This window comes from Symphalangus syndactylus, chromosome 14, assembly GCF_028878055.3.
Source record: "Symphalangus syndactylus isolate Jambi chromosome 14, NHGRI_mSymSyn1-v2.1_pri, whole genome shotgun sequence".
NCBI classification, from domain to species: Eukaryota; Metazoa; Chordata; class Mammalia; order Primates; family Hylobatidae; genus Symphalangus; species Symphalangus syndactylus.
The window spans coordinates 42,127,468-42,151,820 of record NC_072436.2 but is presented as its reverse complement, the minus strand read 5'-3'; the positions used below and the strand labels follow the sequence as shown (position 1 = coordinate 42,151,820).

Below are 24,353 nucleotides of genomic sequence, written 5' to 3'. Positions count from 1 at the left end.
AAAAACAAAACAAAACAAAACAAAAAACAAAACATGACAAAAAAACAGAATGAAGGGAACAGGCAGGAAATGATGCTGAGGTGCCCAGGGAAGAAGCTACCACCCTCAAGCCTGAGGTATCATCAGTGCCTGGGTGGCAGAGGACCTCAAGAAGGGGCCATCCAGCAGGACCTGCCATTGCAGAAGGACACAGCCCTGCAGAGCCACCGCCAAGTGGGAAGGGACGACCCCAACCTCTCTCTTCTCTCCTCTCCCAAAATAAAGCCAAGATAAAACAGAAACCCAGATGACTCACCTCCCAGGTAGAGGATGAAGCTGGGGGAAATGAATGATTTAGCGTTGAAATGAGCATAGGTCATTGTAAGAGACTGCTAGATTCCAGGACTGTCACAGATGGGTTGGTGTTCAAAAAGTCAGCCTGGCACAGTGGCTCACGTCTGTAATCCCAGCACTTTAGGAGGCCAAGGCAGGTGGATCACAACGTTAGGAGTTCGAGACCAGCCTGGCCTATATGGTGAAACCCCATCTCTACTAAACATACAAAAATTAACTGGGTGTGGTGGCGGGCACCTGTAGTCCCAGCTACTCAGGAGGCTGAGGCAGGAGAATCACTTGAACCGAGGAAGCAGAGGTTGCAGTGAGCCGAGATCGCGCCACTGCGCTCTAGCCTGGGCGACAGAGTGAGACTCTGTCTCAAAAAAAAAAAAAAAAAAAAAAAAAAGATACTATAGCTTTGATTGAATGTATTCAAAGATATAATAGCCAGGAATCTTTCCCAGTTGATGAAAAACACCAATCACTGATCAGGAAGTCCAACAAATTGCCAGCAGAATAAATAAACAGAAACCAATAGAAACCCACACCTACACACATCACAATAAAATATTAGAATGCCATTTACAAAGAGAAGACATTTTAAAAAGCCATAAAGAAAAAGATTATCTCCAAAAAAGGGTGATCGGGCTGAATTAGTATCTGAATCACATCACTGAGGTCCAGGAGGCTGCGGAATGAGAGCTTCAGAGCACGCACAGAAGTAGCTCTCAGCTGTTGCAGAAGGTGGAGCTTCCAGGACTTTCTAGACGGAGGGCAAAATAAAGATATCTTTCAAACAGATAAAAATGGAGAGAGTTTGCCTCCAATACAGTTACTCATTAAAGAACTATACTGGGGCTGAACTAAAGTAATCCCAGGTGGAAATCCTGAGATTCAAATGGTGATGTGCGTATTGGTGCATATATGTGGAAAAATCAAAAGAATATTGACTGCATAATACAATAATAACAACAACTCATGATGTTAAAAAGTAAGAGAGAACTAACATGGGAAGGAGGCTTAGTTTAGCATAAAGATTATAACCAATATTTACTATAACACTAATTATTTGCACATAATACAAAGTCACAACCACGAATGCACATTCATGAAGAAATAAAAGGATGAGTAAACAATTATGATTGTCCCTTTATGATTAAATATTCCTTTGCTGGCATGTTTACTTATTTTGTCATCTACCAGCAATCATTCACAAATAGGCTGTGGCAAAAGCCTAAGTGATAACATGCATTCATGGAGAAACTTGAAACTAATAATGCTCTAACATTTTCTGTAAATTGCAAAAATAATGTTTTGTCACTGACCTAGGTGTTTAATCTGCTGTATAAAACTCCAGTGTTAAAACAAAAAAAAAGAAACTCCAGTGTTCAGCAGAAGTGAAAGAGCTCCTTGGCATGTATTATTTTGTCTTTTTGTATTTATTTATTTATTTATTTTGAGATTGGAGTCTCACTGTGTTGCCCGGGCTGGAGTGCAGTGGTGCCATCTTGGCTCACTGCAACCTCTGCCTCCCAGGTTCAAGTAATTCTCCTGCCTCAGCCTCCTGAGTAGCTGGGATTACAGGTGCATGCCACCACGCCCGACTAATTATTGTATTTTTAGTAGAGATGGGGTTTCACAATATTGGCCAGGCTGGCCTCAAACTCCTGACCTCAGGTAATCTGCCCGCCTAGGCCTCCCAAAGTGCTGGGATTACAGGTGTCAGCCACTGCGCCCAGCTAGCATATTGTATTTTAAGCAGGCATTTGTTCAATAATCCAACACCCATCAAGCACTGGAGTGAATGGCAGATCCTCGCTGTGAGAGCGTTTTCCTAGTTCATGAGGAGAGCCAGATGCTACATCCAAAAAGGGAGCTGAGCCCTAACTGGGTTGTCTGACCCTACTTCGTCTCAGGTGGTTGGTGGGGGATACAGAGCAGAAGTCAGAAAGCTGGATTGTGCAGATTAAGTGAGAGTACTCTCTCCCTCAAAAAGAATTCACTCGAAAAATATTATTGGATACCAATTACATGCCATGCACATTGCTGGCTCCTAAGTTGTAAATATGAATAAGATATGCTGTCTAACTTTTCCCACTACTGGAAAGTGGTAAGTAAACACAGAATTGTATTATGGTTATTAAGTGCTATGGCATGAATGTTGGTGTACCCCCAGAATTCCTATGTTGAAATCTTCACCCCAAAGTGATGGTGTTAGGAGGTGGGGGCTTTGGGAGGTGATCAGGTCACAGTGGAGCCCTCATGACTAGAATTAGTGCCCCTACAGAAGAGGCCCCGAGAGCTACCTCTCCCATTCCTCCACGTGAGGACACAGAGAGAAGGCACCATCTGTGAACCAGGAAGTGAGCCCTTACCAGACACTGAACCTGCTGGCACCTTGATCTTGGACTTCCAGCCTCCAAAACTGTGAGAAATAAGTGTCTGTTGTCTATAAGCCACCAAGTTTGTGACAATTTGTTCTAGCAGCCCAAATAGACTAGGACATTAAGAATCTGATGATGGTTTAGAACTCTCATGGTTTTTTTCACTGAGAAGAGCATACCAAGATATATTTTTTCTATTAAAAATAATATGCGTTCTGATAGAATACACATTACTTCTATGAAAAGAAGAACACATTACTTCTATGAAACCTTTGCCAAAAGTGCATAACCCAAAGGAGACAATGAGGAACACTTGACAAACCCAGATGGAGGGACTTTTCTAATCCTGGCATGTGGTCTTCAACATGCCAATATTGTAAAGGACAGAGAGACTGTGGAGCTCTTCCAGATTAAAGGAGACCCAAGAAATACGACAGCAGAATGCAACATGTAACTCAGACTTCTGTTATGAAGGACATTATTAAGATAATGGCAAAATCTGAATAAGATCTGAAGATTAAAATAGTGTTGGCCGAGCACGGTGGCTCACACCTGTAATCCCAGCACTTTGGGAGGCTGAGGCGGGCAGATCACCAGAGGTCAGAAGTTCAAGACCAGCCTGGCCAACATGACAAAACCCCGTCTCTACCAAAAATATAAAAATTAGCCGGGCATGTTGATGGGCACCTATAATCCCAGCTACTCAAGAGGCTGAGGCAGGAGAATCGCTTGAACCCAGGAGGCGGAGGTTGCAGTGAGCTGAGATTGCACCACTGCACTCTAGTCTGGGTGACAGAGCAGGACTCCATCTCAAAAACCAACAAAAACAAAGAAAAAATAGTGTTGCGAAGATGCTAGTTTCCTTATTCTGATCATTGTTATGTGATTGTGTAAGAGGATGTCCTTGCTGCTAGGAAATGCATGCCAGTTATCTGGGCTAATGAGCATCATGACTGTACATGACTGTACTTTCAAAATACAAGCAGGAGATAGAGGAGGATAAAGTAAACTTGGCAAAATGTTAACGTTTGGAAGCAAGATGAAAGATAACACGGGAGGTCTTTGTGCTCTTATTACAACTTATATTTAAACAGGTAAAAGAGTTAAGAGTTAGGCTTTTCGAGGATTCCTAGCACTCACTAGAAGCAAAATGAGGTTCATTTAAAGAAAGGGGTAAACACTTTGTTTGCTCTCTGAAAATAGTTTCAAATGAGGCATAACTCCTCCCTGAAACTTTCATTTTCATGTTCCATCAAAGCAAGCTCAAGTTCCAAATTCCCCACCAGGTGTGCATGTTATGTGTTTGGACTGGTGTGGGGTTGCTTTGTTTTTCCTAAAGTTGAGCTCCAAAGTGGAGCTGAGCCATCTACAAAAAGATAGCAGTGATCTAATTGCTGGTCTCCTGCATGACCTCTTCCCATTGACTAGCTTAAAAATCAGTTAGATTTAGCTTTCAAGCATGTGTCAATAAAATAAATTCCAGATTTTCCAGGTAATATATTTCCAAAGAGTAGGTTTGCACAGTAGTACAAAAACAAAAATTGTTTTTGAATGGAGTCTCAGTAATAGGGAGCCTGTTTTTCAATTCTCTTTTAGATTCTTTTAACGGTTCATTCACGGGGGCTTGATCTCAGCTGCAAAGACTGAAAAAAAGAAACAACCCCACAGTTCTAAATGCCTAGGAAATTGCATTGCTGAAGTGATTCTCTTGTAACACTCTCTGGTTCTTTTGCCAACCCCCTGAGATGATGCTTCTTGGCATAAATAGAGACTGGAGACTTTTTTCCTACCTCCAGTAGAGGTCTGGCCTTGCTCCAAAACAAAGCCTGCACCCAGCAGATGTTGCTGCTAAGAGACGTCGCCTGGACTTTCTACCCAATATTCTTTGACAGAAGCGGCTAGTTGACTAATGCTTAGAATGATTTTTGTCATTGTATATTCCTTTCACATGTCAAGGTAGTTTGATCTCTAGCACCTACTCATTTGCAGATACTCATATTTTTCCTTCTGAATTAAGAAATTGATAGTAATCAGTGATGGATTTAGCATTAGGCCAAATCTACACTAAGCAAATAAGCAGGTGTTTCTCTACTTTGGTAGATATTGTGGAAAACAGAATTCCTCTAAAATCTTCTGCAGGCTTTAATAAGTGTTTATTGGACCCCAGAAATCATATAAGAAATATTGGCTCAGCTGGGCGTGGTGGCTCACGCCTGTTATCCCAGCATTTTGGGAGGCCAAGGCGGGCAGATCAAGAGATCTAGACCATCCTGGCCAACATGGTGAAACCCCATCTCTACTAAAAATACAAAAATCAGCTAGGTGTGGTGACACACGCCTGTAATCCCAGATACTCGGGAGGCTGAGGCAGGAGAATCGCTTGAACCCAGGAGGCGTTGGTTGCAGTGAGCCGAGATTGTGCCACTGTACTCCAGCCTGGCAACAGAGTGAGACTCCATTTCAAAAAAAAAAAAAAAAAAAATTGGCTGTAATCTCAAGGCTTTTTATAAAAGGCTGTTAACAGGTCATTTATGTTTTCTAAGAATACTAGATTTTTTTTTTTTTTTTTGAGACAGAGTCTCATTCTGTCACCCAGGCTGGAGTGCAGTGGTGATCTCGGCTCACGGCAACCTCCACCTCTTGGGTTCAAAAGAGTCTCCTGCCTCAGCATCCTGAGTAGCTGGGATTACAGGCGCATGCCACCACGCCTGGTTAATTTTTGTAATTTTAGTAGAGATGGGGTTTCACCATATTGGTCAGGCTGGTCTCAAACTCCTGACCTCAGGTGATCCACCCACCTTGGCCTCCCAAAGTGCTGCAATTACAGGCATGAGCCACCGTGCCCGGTCACAATACTAGATTAAGGCCAGAAAAGAACCCAAGTAACTTCCTTCTCTGCAAAGCTGTGAATATCTCTTTCCTTCTGCCTTCTATTTTTTGTTTTTTTCTGAAAGCATGCACTAAGTAGAATGGAGGAGTCCCACAAATGCTTAGAAATGATATGATTCCAGACCAGCATAGTGGCTCACGCCTGTAATCCCAGCACTGTGGGAGGCCAAGGCGGGCAGATCACCTGAGGTCAAGAGTTTGAGACCAGTCAGGCCAACATGGCAAAACCCCGTCTCTACTAAAAATACAAAAAGTAGCCAGGCATGCTGGTGCATGCCTGTAATCCCAGCTACTTAGGAGGCTGAGACAGGAGAATCACTTGAACCTGGGAGGCAGAGGTCGCAGTGAGCCAAGATCACGCCACTGCACTCCAGCCTGGGCAACAGAGTGATACTCCATCTTAAATAAATAAATAAAACCATTCCTTTTGTTTTCAAAACCCAAATCTCCTTTAATAGTTAATCTTTCCTCACAATCACTTTTACCAGTAAGCATGTGTTTCAGGATCCCTTTTCTGAACAGACTTAAGCCTGGCGGAGAAGCTTATTCTCCGAGGGCCTCGCAGGACTGCAGCACGGCAGCAGGGTCCACTGTTCTCAGCTCCGGACAGTGCCTTCCAACTGCTGTTAGGAGTCCCAGACACACTCAATCATAAAGTAGAAGGCTCAGATTCTTGGGATCTGTCTTTCTCCTGTCTGACCGCTGTTTACTGAACAGTCATACCAAGTCCCTAAGCCTGGAGACTGAGCATCTGCTGTTCTCAATCAGGCCCAGGTGTAGCAGGAAGGACTGAATCCTATGACTGAGTGCCTGTCCACAACCCCAGCCCTTCCTTCCAAATCGACTCTTAAAACCTCCTGACACTTGGAGGCTGTGGCTTTTAGGTGGGGCTTACAAAAGGATAGAAATGGAGGGTAGATCTTCGAGAATTAAAGTGGGGAAAAAGAGAGATATTTGGGATGTCTAAAAAGTACATAACTACAAATAATGGCCTCCAAACATAGACTGGGCTGAGTATATACCAAAATAATTGAAAGCAGAGACTTGGGTTTTGAAAACAAAAGGAATGATTTTATTTATTTATTTATTTATTTGTTTGTTTGTCCAGGCAGGTGTACAGTGGCGCGATCTTGGCTCACTGCAACCTCTGCCTCCCGGGTTCAAACGATTCTCCTGTCTCAGCCTCTTAAGTAGCTGGGATTACAGGCATGCACCAGCATGCCCTTTCATAGCAGCATTATTCACAGTAACTAAAAGATGGAAACAACCCAAATGGATGGATGAATGGATAAGCAAAATGTGGTCCATACACACAACGGAATGCTATTCAGCCTAAAAAAGAAGGAAATCTTGTCACATGCCACAACACGGGTGACCCTTGAAGACGTGATGCTGAGTGAATAAGTCAGTCACAAAAAGGCAAGCACTGCTTGATTACACTTACATGAGGAGCCTAGAGTAGTCAAATTCATAGAGACAGAAAGTACAATGATGGTTGCCAGGGGCTGGGAGGAAGGGGCAAAAAGGAGTTATTTTTAATGAGTGAAGAGTTTCAGTTTGGAAGAATGGAAAAGTTCTCCAGATGCATGAATCCAAATTAGGTTCATACACTGCATCTGGCTGATGTATCTCTTAAATCACTTTTAATTTATAGTTCTTCCTCCACCCATCACCATCTTTTTTTAATACCTTGCATTGCACTATGACAGTTGCACAATGTGAATGTATTTTATTTTATTTTATTTTGAGATGAAGTTTCACTCTTGTTGCCCAGGCTGGAGTACAATGGCTCAATCTCCATTCACTGCAACCTATGCCTGCCGGGTTCAAGCCATTCTCCTGCCTCAGCCTCCCCAGTAATTGGGATTACAGGTGCCCGCCACCACGCCTGGCTAATTTTTGGGTTTTTGTAGAGATGGGGTTTCACCATGTTGGCCAGGCTGGTCTCGAACTCCTGACCTCAGGTGATCCACCCTCCTCGGCCTCCCAGAGTGCTGGGATTACAGGCGTGAGCCACTGTGCCTGGCCATGAATGTATTTTATGTCACTGAACTGTGCACTTAAAAATGGTTAAAGAGGGCTGGGTGTGGTGGGTCATGCCTGTAATCCCAGCACTTTGGGAGGCTGAGGCGGGTGGATCACCTGAGGTCAGGAGTTCTAGACCAGCCTGACATAGATGGTGAAACCCCATCTCTACTAAAATACAAAAAAATTAGCCAAGTGTGCTAGCACGTGCCTAGTAATCCCAGCTACTCAGGAGGCTGAGGCAGGAGAATCACTTGAATCTGGGAAGCAGAGGTTGCAGTGAGCCAAAATCATGCCAATACACTCCAGCTTGGTGGAGTAAAACTCCGTCTCAAAAAACAAAAAAAAAAAAAAAAGAAGAGCTGGGCATGGTGGCTGACGACTGTAATCTCAACACTTTGGAAGGCAGAGGCAGGCAGATTATAAGGTCAAGAGATCTAGACCATCCTGGCCAACATGGTGAAACCCCGTCTCTACTAAAAATACAAAAATTAGCTGGGTGTGGTGGCCCATGCCTGTAATCCCAGGTACTCGGGAGGCTGAGGCAGGAGAATCACTTGAACCAGGGAGTTGGAGGTTGCAGTGAGCTGAGATCGCGTCAGCCTGGCGACAGAGCGAGACTCCATCTCGAAAAAAAAGAATGAAAAGAAAAAAATGGTTAAAATGGGTAAATGTTATGCTAAATATACTTTATCACATTTGGAAAAATCCATGTGAGTTGGAGAATAAAGGGACAGTATTCTAGCCAATCATGTAAATGGCAGAGATAGGCTTCTCGTTTCTCAAATAATCGTCCCCTTTTCCCCTTTGGCTATTCGAAATGCATTACAGGAATTAGGATTAATTAAACTAAAATTAAAAAAAAGAAAACTAAGTAATAGCTGCTGAGTGGAGCAGTTCAGGTATTTCAGCAGATGCCTTAGGGTCATAAGGCAGAATCTTCCCTTCTTTTTTTTTTTTTTTTTTTGTTGTTGTTGTTGAGACGGAGTCTGGCTCTGTCGTGAGGCTGGAGTGCAGTGGCTCAATCTCGGCTTCTGCCTCCCAGGTTCAAGTGATTCCCCTGCCTCAGCCTTCCCAATAGCTGGGACTACAGGTGTGCACCACCACACCCAGCTAATTGTTTGTGTTTGTTTGTTTTTTTGAGATGGAGTCTTGCTGTGTTGCCCCGCCCAGGCTGGCGTGTAGTGGCATGATCTTGGCTCACTGCAACCTCCACCTCCTGGTTTTAAGAGATTCCCCTGCCTCAGCCTCCAGAGTAGCTGGGACTACAGGCATGCACCACCACACCTGGCTACGTTTTTTTTTTCTTTTTCTTTTTTTTGAGACAGAGTCTCGCTCTGTCGCCCAGGCTGGAGTGCAGTGGTGTGATCTCAGCTCACTGCAACCTCCACCTCCTGGGTTCAAGGGATTCTCCTGCCTCAGCCTCCCGAATAGCTGGGATTACAAGCGCCTGTGACCAAGTCTGGCTAATTTTTGTATTTTTAGTAGAGATGGGGTTTCACCATGTTAACCAGGCTGGTCTTGAACTCCTGACCTCGTGATCTGCCTGCCTCGGCCTCCCAAAGTGCTGGGATTGCAGGCGTGAGCCTATTTTTTTTGTATTTTAATAGTGACAGGGTTTCACCATGTTGGCCAGGCTGGTCTCGAACTCCTGACCGTGTGATCCACCTGCCTTGGCCTCCCAAAGTGCTGGGATTATAAGTGTGAGCCACTGCACCTGGCTGCTTTCAGCTTTATTTTTCCTAACTTTACTTTCAGGTATCATCATCTTTTTCCTCCCAAGCTTTCAAAGTTCTACTACTAGCATTTAACTGATTATTGCCACTTAACTAAACCAGATTCATTTACCACTTACTATGGACTGTAGTGATATGTGTGCCAAAAAGTGCCAAACAAAGTTCTTGGTCTCAATAATTTATAACTTGGTCTCAGTAATTTATAACCTCCTAGGCGGAGGTTGCAGTGAGCCAAGATCGTGCCACTACACGCCAGCCTGGGCAGGGCAACAGAGCAAGACTCCATCTCAAAAGTCATGTGCACATAGAAAGGTACCTAACAAGGCTGGGAGCGGTGACTCACGCCTGTAATCCCAGCACTTGTGGGAGGCTGAGGCGGGTGGATCATGAGGTCAGGAGATCGAGACCATCCTGGCTAACATGGTGAAACCCCGTCTCTACTAAAAATACAAAAAATTAGCCAGGCGTGGTGGCAGGCACCTGTAGGCGACAGAGCGAGACTCCATCTCAAATTAAAAAAAAAAAAGGTAACTAACAATATCAGTGCTGAAGGTGAGATATACACACTTGTGTGTTATTGATGATCACAGAAGGGAAAATTTTTTAAGATTGGAAGCATTAGAAGAGATGAGACTTAGGCTAAATCATGTGATGACTGAACACTTGGTTTCAGCATAGGACAGTGTGATGTATGCACTCAAAGTCTGGAATCTGTATCTCATATTGGAAGATAAAGAATAGTCTTGGCCGGGTGTGGTGGCTCACGCCTGTAATCCCAACATTCCAGAAGGCTGAGGCAGGTGAATTGCTTGAGCTCAGGAGTTTGAGATCAGCCTGGGCAACACAGTGAGACCCTGTCTCTACTAAAATTTTTTTTTAAAAATTAGCTGGGCGTGATGGCTCACATCTATAGTCTCAGCTACTCAGAAGACTGATGTGGGAGGATTGCTTGAGCTCAGGAATTTGAGGCTGCAGTGAGCCGTGACCGTGCCACCGCATTCTAGCATTCCATCCTGGGTGATAGAGCGAAACTCTTTTTCAAAAGAAAAAAAAAAAAAGATCATCTCCCAACTTGGCTAGAAAAGCATGTACTAGTACATAAATGTTCCATAAACATAACATAAACTCCAGTTCAAATTGTCAGAGGCGTTTGAACCACAGCAACTCCATCTTGAATAGGGGTTGAGTAAAATGAGGCTGAAACCTACTGGGCTGTATTCCCAGACAGTTAAGCATTATAAGTCACAGGATGACTTAGGAGGTCGGCACAAGATACAGGTCTTAAAGACCTTGCTGATAAAGCAGGTTGCAGTAAAGAAGCCCGCCAAAGGCTGGGCACGGTGGCTCATGCCTGTAATCCCAGCACTTTGGGAGGCCAAGCCTGGCAGATCACCTGAGATCAGGAGTTTCAGACCAGCCTGGCCAACGTGGTGAAACCCCATCTCTTCTAAAAATACAAAAAAAAGTTAGCCAGGTGTGGTGGCACGTGCATTTGGTCCCAGCTACTCCGGAGGCTGAGGCAGGAGAATCACTTGAACCCAGGAGGTGGAGGTTGCAGTGAGCTGAGATCACACCTCTGCACTCCAGCCTGGGACACAGAGCGAGACTCCCTCTCAAAAATAACAAACAAACAAAAACTCTGCTTCCTGAATGCTTGGGGAGGCTGATTTGAGTAATAATAGAACTCTGGGCTGGGCTCAGCGGTTCACACCTATAATCCCAGCCCTTTGGGAGGCCTAGGCAGGCAGATCACGAGGTCAAGAGATCAAGACCAGCCTGACCAACATAGTGAAACCCTGTTTCTACTAAAAATACAAAAATTAGCCGGGCGTGGTGGCAGGCGCCTATAATCCCAGCTACTCGAGAGGCCAAGGCAGGAGAATCGCTTGAACCCAAGAGGCGGAGGTTGCAGTGAGCTGAGATCGAACCACTGCACTCCAGCCTGGGCAACAGAGCGAGACCCTGTCTCAAAAAAAAAAAAAAAATACTAAAAACTTAGCCAGGCATGGTAGCGCACACCTGTAGTCCCAGCTACTCTGGAGGCTGAGGCAGGAGAATCTCTTGAACCCGGGAGGTGGAGGTTGCAGTGAGCTGAGATCACGCCACTGCACTCTAGCATGGGCAACAGAGTGAGACTCCGTCTCAAAAAAAAAAAAAAAAAAAAAATAGAACTCCAGTCTCCTGCACAGCTGACTCTGCATGAATTTCTCTCGCTATTGCAATTTCCCTGTGTTGATGAATCTACTCTATCTAGGCAGCTGGCGAGGTGAACGCCTTGGGCGGTTCCAATGGTATTGAAAACCATGGCCTCTTATCAGATCACTAAGGTAGAGAATATGGTTAAAGAAAAGTAGTTTGTGTTAGAGTTGGGGTTTTTCAGAATCTAAAGAAAAATTGCTTAAAAACCGTCTGCAAAATAGCTCCAAGGCAAAAAAAAAAAAAAAAAAAGAAAAGAAAAGAAAGTGGGCTTTTGTAGTAACCACATTCAGAACTGTGAACTGGCTCCTGTGTTCTCTTTAACCCCAAGGGCATGTGAAACACTGTTTTCCCGGGCAGTCACAGCAAGGCTGCCTGGATGAGGCCGCTGGGACTGGAATTTCAGTCTGTGGCCTGCCCTCCGCTTTTCTTAGCGGAGCTGTCATCTAAACCTTGTTTTCTGCCCTGCCTCCCCCCGGCTGCTTGTCAATATTTGCTTTCTAGATCACAAGATCCTAAGCCCCAAGGCCCGTCACTTTAAACAAACAGAAGAGGAAGTCAACAATAACTGCTCTGGTGAAGCTGTCTACTTTCGGGACCTTTCCCTAGTTGGTTTGCTCCTGCGAGTTTCCACTCCCAGGAAAAGCACTGCAGTGCTAAACTGAGCAGCTTTGTTTGCCTCCCGACTGTGTGGCCCCCAGCAACTATGCCAGGATTCACAAGCCAGCGGGATCCTAAATGTATGTGTGCATGGCAGCAAGGTTGCTCTTCAGCCTGTTGGCAAAATTCTCCCACAGCACTTTCATTTCTCAGGCACGCCTTCATGGGCCCCGGAACTTAATTCCTTGATGACTGTTGTGGAGCCTTAGTTGCCAGCGAGTGGCAACCAAGGTTTAAATGTAAATTAGCTTACAGAGTGAAGGGAGGTTGCAGATACCCCTGCATTTAGTACATAAATTCAGCAACCTTAGTCTAGAACAGGAAGGAGTCTTAGAATTGGTACAGAGTGGGCACCCAGCCCCTTCTGGCCAAATCCCTGATGAGAAATGTCTGAAATTCACCCTTTCAGCCTGAGATTTTGTTCTCTGTGTAAAGCCAATTGTTGCCGTCATTAGCAAGCGAAACTACGCCTTACAAAAGTAAATGCGGGTCCTCTTAAGTTTGCATCTGAAAGAAGGCTTTCCACGATGGGAAGGTGTGCTAAACTAAGCCTGGCTGTATCTGCAAACTCAGGCTGCCACATGGTCTGAAGCTTGGATTCCTGAGAGGTGCGACAGGCTCAGGTTCCCCTGCCTGGACTCAAGAGTCAGCCTGTCTAGATTGGAATTCCCGACCCATCACTTAAATATGTGGACAAACCTCTTTCTGCCTCAATTTCCTCATCAGTCAACAATACTTATTACTAGTGCCTACCTCCTAGAGCTGCTTGGAGGTTAGAATTTGTGAACATAGATGAAGCTCCTAGACCTGTGTCTATACCCAGTAAGTCCAGCATGAGTGTTCATTGTAATTATTCGATTATGGCTGTCACCCACATACTGGCTCTCAGGGGTGCGCCATTTCCATTTCAAACTCTATGCTCAGAGTGTGGACAAAACTCTCAACATAGCCATAAAAGGCTGAAATGCTCATGAAAACTTCACAGACACCAGGGAGAACTCAAGGGAGCTAAAATCAAAGGAAATGTGAAGCCTGACAGCAGCTGAGCTCTACCAGCTGGGGCTGGAACGCTGTCCCCAACCTTCCCTCCTCCGGCATTTGGTCCTTCTGAGGCAACCTACCATGCTCTCGCACTAGGCTATGTTCTGTTAGTTGATTTTATTTCTGGTCTTCTCCCAGGTGACTGGCCCTTATCTGTAAGGCGAGAGCTGACCTACTTCACCCAGAAAGTGGTTCTGGCTTCAGACCATAACCAGGGTCAGGTGTGTGAGACGCTCACCTCGGGTGCAAAATGTACGGGGGCAAGAGGCAAAAAGTCATCCAGATAAATGATATTTTGGTGCAATATTTTTAAAAATTAAATGAATTTTTAAAATCACAAATAAAATATTACTATATTAAATGCAGACAGGCTCTGACCGCATCATGCCCAACCACACTGGAGCCTGAGGCAAAAGGAGTAATGAATGCTCTCCCCTGTACATGTTTGCATGTATTTGTAAACGGCTAATAATTTTTTTTTTTTTTTGAGACAGAGTCTTGCTCTGTCGCCGAGACTGGAGTTCAATGGCACAATCTCGGCTCACTGCAACCTCCGCCTTCTGGGTTCAAGTGATTCTCCTGCGTCAGCCTCCTGAATAGCTGGGATTACAGGTGCCTGCCACCATGACTGGCTGATTTTTTTTTTTTTTTTTTGTAGAGATAGGGTTTCACCATGTTGGCCAGGCTGGTCTTGAACTCCCGACATCAAGTGATCCACCCACCTTGGCCTCCCAAAGTGCTGGGATTACACTGCTCCTGGCCATAAATGGCTAATAATTTTAAGAAAATATTGTGGTGAAGGGTTTGCTTCCATCGAAGCCAGGAAAGTAAAATGGTAATTGTATTTTGGGTGTAAGCAAAATGTTTACATTGAAAACAATACTAGGAGTTTTAATAAACTTGCTTTTCAAATTTTCAGTATTTTTTCACTACCTCAACGTTCTGTGGAAGTTTTTAAAATCGTGGAAGAAATACATAAAACATCTGTAGATGAGATGCAGTTTTTCCCTTTGCCTGATCCACAGGGCAGGGTGCTGGGCTCTGCTTCCCAGCCCAGACCTTCCTGCGCGTGATCCTTTTGGGAAGTGTCAGCCACTCAATGGCTTTCCTCACTTTTTTTTTTTTTTTTTCTTTGAGACGGAATGTCGCTCTGTCGTCAGGCTGGAATGCAGTGGCATGATCTCGGCTCACTGCAACCTCCACCTCCTGGGTTCAAGTGATTCTCCCGCCTCCGCCTCCTAAATATCTGGGACTACAGGCGCGCGCCACCATGCACAGATAATTTTTGTATTTTTAGTAGAGACGGGGTTTCACCACGTTGGCCAGGATGGTCTCGATATCTTAACCTCGTGATCCGCGCACCTCAGCCTCCCAAAGTGCTGGGATTACAGGCGTGAGCCACCACACCTGGCCCTCTCCTCACTTTTTTTATTTTTTTATTTTTTTGAGATGGAGTCTTGCTCTGTCACCCAGGCTGGAGTGCAATGGCGCGATCTCGGCTCATTGCAATCTCCATCTCCCGGGTTCAAGCGATTCTCCTGCCCCAGCCTCCCTAGTAGCTGGGATTACAGGTGCCTGCCACCATGCCCAGCTAATTTTTTGTATATTTGGTAGAGATGGGGTTCACTATGTTGGCCAGGTTGATCTCGAACTTCTGACCTCAGGCGATCCACCCGCCTCAGCCTCCCAAAGTACTGGGATTACAGGCATGAGCCACCATGCGCGGCTCGGCTCTCCTCACTTAAACACCCTTCCTTCATCCCAGCATGGCCCTGGAGGTCCCATCTGCAGATGTAACCCTACTGAGGACATCTGACTGAACCTCTAACCTGGATGTTCCAAGCAGAGTAGATCTCACCTGAGAATTGGGAACTGGGACCAGAGAAGCCAGTCCATACTGGAGACATGTTGGCTTGGAAGCAAGGGCATGGCTGTAACCACTTGTATGAACAGTCTTAAGGACAACAGGGGTAGATATGCAGAGGAGAATGGAGATGAGGCCATGGGATCGGGAGCGGAACCTGGAAACAACTTCCTATGTCCTGTTTGTTTTCTCCCTAGGTGGCTACACAGCTGGCATGAGTAGATTTCTTACACTGGCTATTACTTAGAGTAAAAAATCCTGAGGCAAATTTGGTGAGTCAAATAGGATAGTCATGGCCTAATAACAGGGCTACAACTTGCAGGCCTGTCATTGACAATGACCAGATTCTACATGAATCTAGACAATGTATGCAAAAGGTCAGAGAAGGAAGATGCTAATAGACTGATTCGCAGGTGTAAAGTAATGCCGGGCTGTATTGGGGTGGCCATTCCAAGCAACTGCAAAAAGCCTGATGGACTAACACTCAGGTTGCAATTTAAATACTACTTCTTCAGGGGATCCTTCCTTGATCCCCAGACAGAAGTGAGTTCCCACAAAATTAGTTAATTAAATATCTATAAGGCCGGGAGGGATGGCTCCTGCATGTAATCCACTTTGAGAGGCCAAAGGGAATGGATCATCTGAGGTCAGGAGTTCGAGACCAGCGTGGCCAACATGGTGAAACCCCATCTTTACCAAAAATACAAAAATTTAGCCAGGTGTGGTGGCATGCGCCTGTAATCCCAGGTTCTTGGGAGGCTGAGGCAGAAGAATCACTTGAACCCAGGAGGCAGAGGTTGCAGTGAGCCAAGATCGTGCCATTGCACTCCAGCCTGGGTGACAGAGTGAGACTCCGTTTTTTTTTTTGTTGTTGTTGTTTTTTGTTTTTAAGGTGTAAGAATGTTTTACTTTCTGTCTTCTCTGCTAGAATGGAAGCTCCCCGAGGGTGGGTGCCTGTGTCTGTTTGCTCATAATTTTACCATTCCCAAGACCTGGACAGTGGGGAGAGGGGGCATGTCAGGTGCTTAACAAATACTAGTTTACTAATATAAGTTAACAAATACTTTGGGTAAGACAGTATCTTACTGTAATATCGTGACCCCCAAAGCAATCCTATAAGTTACAAATCCATGTTACAAGAGAGTCCCATTTATTACAAATAAATATTTGTTGTTAGATTGAATAGAAACAGCTAGTGCTTAGGTAGTACTTTTTCTGTGCCAGTACTATTAAAAGCACTTACAAAGTTAACATTTTAATCCTTACAACAGCTCTACCGGAGAGCCGAGCAGGGCTGGGGTTTGGATCAGCTTCTCTGGCTTCAGAGACTACATCACCTCTCTTTTTTTTTTTTTTTTTTTGAGATGGAGTCGCACTCCGTTGCCCAGGTTGGAGTGCAGTGGCGCAATCTCGGCTCACTGCAAACTCTGCCTCCCAGGTTCAAGTGATTCTCCTGTCTCAGCCTCCTGAGTAGCTGGAACTACAGGTGCCCACCACCATGCCAGGCTAATTTTTGCATTTTTAGTAGAGATGGGGTTTCACCATGTTTGCCAGGCAGGTCTCGAACTCCTGACCTCAAATGATCCACCCACCTCAGCCTCCCAAAGTGCTGGGATTACAGGCATGAGCCACCATACCTGGCCTACATCACCTGTCTAACTGGATGAATTGAATGCATGAATGCTGAAACAGAAATCATTAAGGTCCAGTGTCAATCATCGTTCACACCTTATTGTGAATGGAGCGCCTGATAAATTCCAGTAGGGAGACCAGAAGAGGCTTCCCATGCCCTGTCCCGTGGAGCGGGTGTAGCCATGTAAATTGAAGCCACTTGCATAGAGAAAAGGACATTTGCTACTCCCCAGATCCACAACATTAGAGCCAGAGAAGCAAAACTAGGCTTGCTTGTATGTCCCTCCTTCTTGAAAGCCTTTGGCAATCTGGTCTGACCAAGAATTTGAGAACAAGCATCATTCCACAAATGCTCATTAGCTGCCTCACTCAGCGCCCACTGAGGCCTGGCCCTGGGGTGATGTGTCACACACCCTAACCCTTCTTTGAGCTGCTTAAGTATGTTGGAGGAGGCAGAAAATAAACAAGTGGGCCAATTAGCAGTAATCACACGTTAGGAGGGGTTACAGGATGGAAACAGAGAGGGTGCAAGAACCAAGTGGCCAAGGCTGGCTTCACTGAGAGCATGAGATGCACAGCCCCGCAGAAGGGACAGTGACCGCTTGGGTCTTGGGGCAGGAATGCTTGGCGTGGGCTGGGAGCTGAAGGGAGAAGAACGTGAACACTGAACCACTGAACCAACAGCAGAGGACTCAAAGGCAGGAAGGAGGCTTGGCTGGCTGCAGCCTGGCAGGGATCTGTGGACAACATTCTCTGTGCAGTGGGAGTCCCTGGAAGATTTTAAGCAGCAGAAAGACACCCTCTGATTTACACTTTTTTTTGAGACAGGGTTTCGCTCTTGTTGCCCAGGCTGGAATGCATGATGCAATCTCGGCTCACTGCAACCTCCGCCTCCCAGGTTCCAGCAGTTCTCCTGCCTCAGCCTCCCAAGTAGCTGGGATTACAGGCATATGTCATGATGCCCGGCTAATTTTGTATTTTTAGTAGAGATGGGGTTTCACTATGTTGGCCAGGCTGGTCTTGAATTCCTGACCTCAGGTGATCCACCTGCCTTGGCCTCCCAAAGTGCTGGGATTACAGGCGTGAACTACCATGCCCAGCTGATTTACATCTTTTTTTTTTTTTTTGTTCTGAGACGGAGTCTTGCTCTGTTGCCCAGGCTGGAGTGCAGTGGCGTGATCTTGGGTCACTTCAACCTCTGCCGCCTGGGTTCAAGCAATTCTCCTGCCTCAGCCTCCCAAGTAGCTGGGATTACAGGCACGTGCCACCACGCTGGACTCATTTTTGTATTTTTAGTAGAGATGGGGTTTCAGCATCTTGGCCAGACTGGTCTTGAACTCCAGGCCTTGTGATCCACCCATCTTGGCCTCCCAAAGTGCTGGGAGTGTGGAGTGCTGGGAGTGTCTGCTGTGTGGAGGATGGACTGGTTGCGAGTGAGAGGGCTGGATGTAAAGGTAGGACAACCAGGTAGGTGGCTGCAGTCATAACAGCGGCGACCTGGATCAGTTGACGGCCTGGTGCTCGGTAACTACTTTCACCCCAAAAAGACAAAACGGTAATAAATAATGCTCACTAACAGTTATAATTTTCAGTATTTATTGCGAACTAGGAAATAAACACTGACTACCAAACCATTTAAAGAATGAGAAAAAGCAAGATTCATCAAAGCTGGTAACAGCAAAACTGAAAAATTGATTGCAAAACTATAGTAGTTTGATTGGCTCCATGACTAAAGTCCTGGAGACTAAATGAATGAAGCTTAAGTTGAAGCTTTCTAATGTGAGGTATGTGTTCCTGAAAATGGTACTTTAAATCTATTGTAGGGATTTAATATTTAAAGGTATTATGAATTTCATTTTTTCTTTTTTGAAACAGAATCTCACTCTGTCACCCAGGCTGGAGTGCGGTGGCGTGATCTCCGGTCACTGCAACCTCCACCTCCCAAGTTCAAGCGATTCTCCTGCCTCAGCCTCCCAAGTAGCTGGAATTACAGGTGCACCACCACACCCAGCTAATTTTTGTATTTTTAGTAGAGATGGGGTTTCACCATGTTAGCCAGACTGGTCTCAAACTCCTGACCTCAGGTGATCCGCCTGTCTCGGCCTCCCAAAGTGCTGGGATTGCAGACATGTGCCACCATCCCCAGCCAGTATTTTGAATTTTGTACCTTCCTAAAGTGAAGATTTTTTGTAAAGCATGTGACTGCTTCCTTGATTATCTCTTGAGAAAGTTTCAAGGTTTTGCTATCTCATTTTCTTAAGACCTGATTTCTAGAACACAAATTTTCTTTAAGAAAAATTCCCTCTGATGTGTTTAAAGAAAAACATTGGCTACTTCTGCAAAAATGAATCTCGGAAAGCCATTGCAACAATAAGCCCATTGGAGGCCACGGCCCCACCCTTACTGGCACGTTTTACTAGACATAATGAAATGATAATTCTAGGCTGCAACCACTTGTTGCAAAACAATTGTGACCTTATCTGAGGGCAAGGCTGCAATGATTCTAAAGTTTCTCAGAACAGTCTCAGTTTTGGATATTCCTCATGGGACAGTAATATGGGTGACTTTTTTTCTCAATTGACTCACAGATATTTGTGTTCCTTTGTATTTTGTGGGAAACAAAAGTCGCTGAGATGATGGAAATTCATAAGGCTCATCATCATACATTCTGGTGAGGCTACAGCACACACAGCATGAATCGGGTTTGCAGAATGGAGCCTATGCCACACAGATAGGAATTTAATCTGGGGAATTATCAGCAGTTGACAGAGCAAACAATGGAAGGTAAGGCATCCCAGAGGTTAGTCATTGCAGGAAGCCACTAGTCTCCCAAGGCAGAAAGACAAAAAGCAGAGGTGAAGCCAGGTGTCCAAAAGCCAGGACCACCTATGTGAGCCAGGACTATGGGGGAGGGCCTGCCCGGGCAGAGCTGAAGCACTGAGGAGAGACAGCTGGAGATGCTATCTGAGTGGGGAGACCCGGCAGGGGTCCCACTTCCCTCCTTGCCAATGTTTCACCAGTGCCTCCCACAGGACCACTGATGTGGTGCGGCTGTGTCCCCACCCAAATCTCATCTTGAACTGTAGCTCCCATAATCCCTGTGTGTTGTGGGAGGGACCTAGTGGGAGATCACTGAATCATGGGCGGAGCTTCCCCCGTACTGTTCTCATGGTAGTGAACAAGTCTCATGAAATCTGATGATTTTATAAGGGGTTTCCTCTTTCTCTTGGCTCTTATTCTCTCTCTTCTGCCACCAAGTTAAACGTGCCTTTTGCTTTCTGCTATGATTGTGAGGCCTCCCCAGCCACGTGGACCTGTGAGTCCATTAAACCTCTTTTTCCTTATAAATTACCCAGTCTTGGGTATGTCTTTATCAGCAGCATGAAAACGGACTAATACGACAACCTAGCAGGAAGCTGGCGGGGGAGTCTGGGAAATGCAGTCTTGAGGGACAGTCCCCAGTGGTGCAGGGCAGAGAGTGGAGGTAAATGGCTGGCACAAGCATGCCCTTGCTGCCCAGTTTCCATTCTTGTGGTTCTACCCATATTTAACTCCTGCCAGGACCAACTTCTCCTTCACACACCAACTTCTCCTTCATACATCCTCTCCCCACAAAGGGAGAGGCAAAGTCCCAGCAACCCCTGTACCCATCTCAAAATGAGAGAGGGTTCACTACCATTTCCACCCCTTGATTCCTGGGCCTGCGAATGTCTTCTGTGGAAGAAACAGTACCACATATTACTCCCTGGCTCATGGCATCCTGTAGGGCTTGGCTCCCAGATGGTTCCATAACTGAATATACATAAGACTGGGCTCAAGCAAGTTCAGAAGGTACAAGTATTGAGCAGGTGGCCCAGTATTCCATGACACCTACTCCTGCTGCATTGCTCTCCCAAACAAATGGAAGCTCTTTATGACCATACAAGAGGAGAATGAAAGCTTGGGTCTGGTTTACAATTAGGTCTACACAATATATTGGCACCAACAAGAAATAGACTGCTGTTGCACCAAGCACCTCTCAAGGGTGGCCCTGAAGGACAGTGGTGAAGAAAAATATTCCCAATGGACAAAACTTTGAGCCCTTTCCCTAAAAGGAGCAGTCACCAGAGGTGAGGATCTGTGCTGACTCATACGCCTTGGCTAATGATTTGAGCAGTTGGCTGGGGACTTAGAACAAAATTGGAAGATTTATGACAAGGAGGCCTGGGAAGAAGTCAGGCCTTTCAGAATGGGTAGAGTATGATGATATTTGTGTCCTGCATGACTGTTTCCCAACGGCATCCACCGCAGAGGCTTTCAGAAGTCAGGTGAACAAGATGATGGTGATGATGATTCCTACCACTCCCTGCCCCAGCTTGCTTCATGGTCCGTGTACAAAATGGCCCTAGCAATAAGATGAAGGTTGCACATGTGCTCAGCAGTGCAGCCCCACTCTCACCAGGGCTGACCCAGCTATTACCCCTGCTGACAGCCCAACCTGCAGTGACAGGGGCCAATGCTTCCTCCCCAGCACAGTACCATTCCTGAGAGCAGGTGGTGTGTGGCAGCTGCACGGTAGTGTGTTGCTTACATGAGACCCTTCCATCATTGGCAGCATTTGTCCTTATTACATTAGACAACATGCTATCTGTGGGTTTGCTTCTCTTGCCTGCTGTGCTTCTGCTAGTGCCGCTATCCATGGACTTAAAAAAGGTTTTTTGTTGTTTGTTTGTTTTTTGAGATGGAGTCTCACTCTGTCACGCAGGCTGGAGTGCAGTGGCACGATCTCGGCTCACTGCAAGCTCCGCCTCCCAGGTTCATGCCATTCTTCTGCCTCAGCCTCCCGAGTAGCTGGGACTACAGGCTCCTGCCACCACGCCCAGCTAATTTTTTGTATTTTTTTTAGTAGAGACGGGGTTTCACCGTGTTAGCCAGGACGGTCTTGATCTCCTGACCTTGTGATCCGCCCGCCTCGGCCTCCCAAAGTGCTGGGATTACAGGTTAAAAAAGGTTTTGTGTCTCATCACCGTATCCTGAGAAACCTCATGCTGACCAAGGGACCCCTACACAACAAAAGAAGGAAGGCACGTTTCACACGATGATGGATTCCTCCTGGACGTGCACAGCCATGTGGCTGGCTGGGTCAGATAGCACCCAGTTCATGGAGGTAACTTGAGTTACCTACCAATCCGGTGTCCCATGGCCAAGCCTTCAGTCTCTACCAGAGGCCAGGAGGAAGCCAGAGAGGTTTCTCAAAAGCATAAATTATAGTTCCCTGTAGAAGCTATGGATTTGCTCTGACTGGTAGAACACAGAGATGTTTCGTGTTCTAGAGATTAGCATCAAAATATATTTAGTGTTCAATAAGTCCCCAATGTCTTAGTGTTTCCCTTTCCCAGATGCACCGTCAACCTGGTAAGGCTCCTGGGCTCCTCTTCAATAAGACATCAGTACCCCTGTGAGCTAGCAAAGGCCTGGGAATTGAAAGAGAAATAATTGCCTTTTGTGTTTACTAAGGCAGCTTCTGCTGATCAGCCTAGAATTTCTCTGCTTCTATAAATGAAGTAATGCTTTAGGAAGGTGCCAATTTGTTCTATTTCAAAGGTGACTGTGGCTGGGTGTTGTGGCTCACACTTGTAATCCCAGGACTTTGGGAGGCTGAGGCGGGTGGATCATGAGGTCAGGAGTTCGAGACCAGCCTGGCCAACACAGTGAAACCCCATCTCTACTAAAAATACAAAAATTAGCTGGCCGTGGTGGTGGGCACCTGTAATCCCAACTACTTGGGAGGCTGAGGCAGGAGAATCACTTGAACCTGGGAGGCGGAGTTTGGAGTGAGCCGAGATCACGGCACCCTACTCCAGCCTGGGTGACAGAACTAGATTTCGTCTCAAAAAAAAAAAAAAAGTGACTGTGATCTCTGTCATTCACCCCTGTCATGCATGACAGGCACTGCAGCCCCTTGTCTGCTGGCAGTGCTGCTGGCTGCTAGCTGCTGCTGTAGCTTCTCATCCTTCCCACTGGATCAGAAAGCCCATTTTATAGGAATCTCCCACTGTCAGTCTTGCAGGGCTGGCCGAGGCTGCTGGCCCTCCCCTCACCAAAGCATTTCTCAAAGCCTTTGTAAAGGGTGTCTCTGAGTCCTCCTGGGTGTGACATAGGTGGTGGGTAAGCAGGTCACACAAAATAATTTCCTTTCAATTTTCTCATATTCCTGAATCTTTGAATTCCTTCCTTGACAATATGCCAGGGAAGTCCTGGCCTCCCTATTTTGTTTAATGCAGTCCACTGTTGGGCCTAGGTTTCAATCAATCAAACAAACGAACCGCTAGGGCCTTTTCTAGCTCTTCAGGTAGTGCTCATCTCCAGAATCTTATTGGTAAATGTACTCCAGTCCAATAGCAAAGTCTTGCAGTTGCTTTGGCAGTAAGCTGTATTCTCCAGGAACAGACCCGGGAGGCATGGATCTGACTCTATGGGTCTGAAAGTAATGAGCAGAGGTGATGAATAAGTCTTTAGGAAAACAGGAATTTCCTTGCAAGGCAATTACTCCGGGTGAGGTCCCTGAGCAACAAATGGTGTCCTCAGACAGTGTGGGAGGGGTTATTTCTGCTGGTTAGGAAGCCTGGGTGGATTTGGAGTTCAAGGTTCTCAGATTCATATAACTCCATCCAAATGTCCCCATCTCAATCTCCAGGTCCCACTATCCCCACTAACAAGGTTCTACTCCCCTTACCTAACCTTAAATGAGAGACCTAACAAGGCTGAAGGCTGAACTCATCTTGTAATTTGGAAGTCTACAAAACTAGGTTTGGGGTCTAGTCCTCTGCTTGTGATATAGAAATAAAAAACGTTGTTAGGGTCATCACAGAAATTCTCAATTTCTTTGGTCATGCCTTCACTTGACCTAAGAGTTTAAGGCCCTGAGCTTAGCATTTTTTTCCCATTTCATTATGAGCTCTCTAGTACCTGAAGAAACCACCCCTTCTTCATTACTACCATATCCATCATTACTACCATACACCTCATTACTACCACACCCATCTAGTGCAGCAGCTGCTTATGTCCCAAAGCCTTGCTTTTCACTAGCCCTTCACTGAAAGCAAAGATGACAATTTAAGTCATTGTGATATCATAGAATTGATAGAGCTCATCACTGCTTTCAAGCTCAAATACATAAGCAATCCCAGAATTCCTTGGACTGCTTCTGGGATCATGACTTATGCCAGTTATTAACCAATCAGGGCAGGGAATACACCTGAGGCTGAACAGACACATCTGGCATAGTAATGGGGCACACAGTTTGCACTTGACGGCTTACCAGCTGGGTAATCCTTGGAATGTGGCGTGACCTCTCAGAGTGCTCTAATTTGTGAAGGGAGGTGATCTTATTTCTTTTCTTTTCTTTTTTTTTTGAGATGGAGTCTTGCTCAGTCACCCAGGCTAGAGCGCAGTGGTGTGATCTCGGCTCACTGCAACCTCTGCTTCCTGGTTTCAAGCGATTCTCCTGCCTCAGCCTCCCGAGTAGCTGGGATTACAGGCGCCCACCACCATGCCCGGCTAATTTTTGTATTTTTAGTAGAGACGGGGTTTCACCATCTTGGCCAGGCTGATATCGAATTCCTGACCTCT

The 24,353-nt window shown here is 45.8% G+C and overlaps 1 long non-coding RNA gene across 1 annotated transcript in view; it reads right to left on the bottom strand.

The window, feature by feature from the left end:
- Positions 1-896: 896 nt before the first annotated feature.
- Positions 897-24,353, bottom strand: part of LOC129462726 (uncharacterized) — a 46,245-nt gene continuing 22,788 nt past the window's right edge. Inside the window, exon 4 of the long non-coding RNA XR_008650934.2 lies at positions 897-1,078. This is a non-coding gene — a long non-coding RNA (uncharacterized lncRNA). The remainder of the gene's footprint in view (positions 1,079-24,353) is intronic.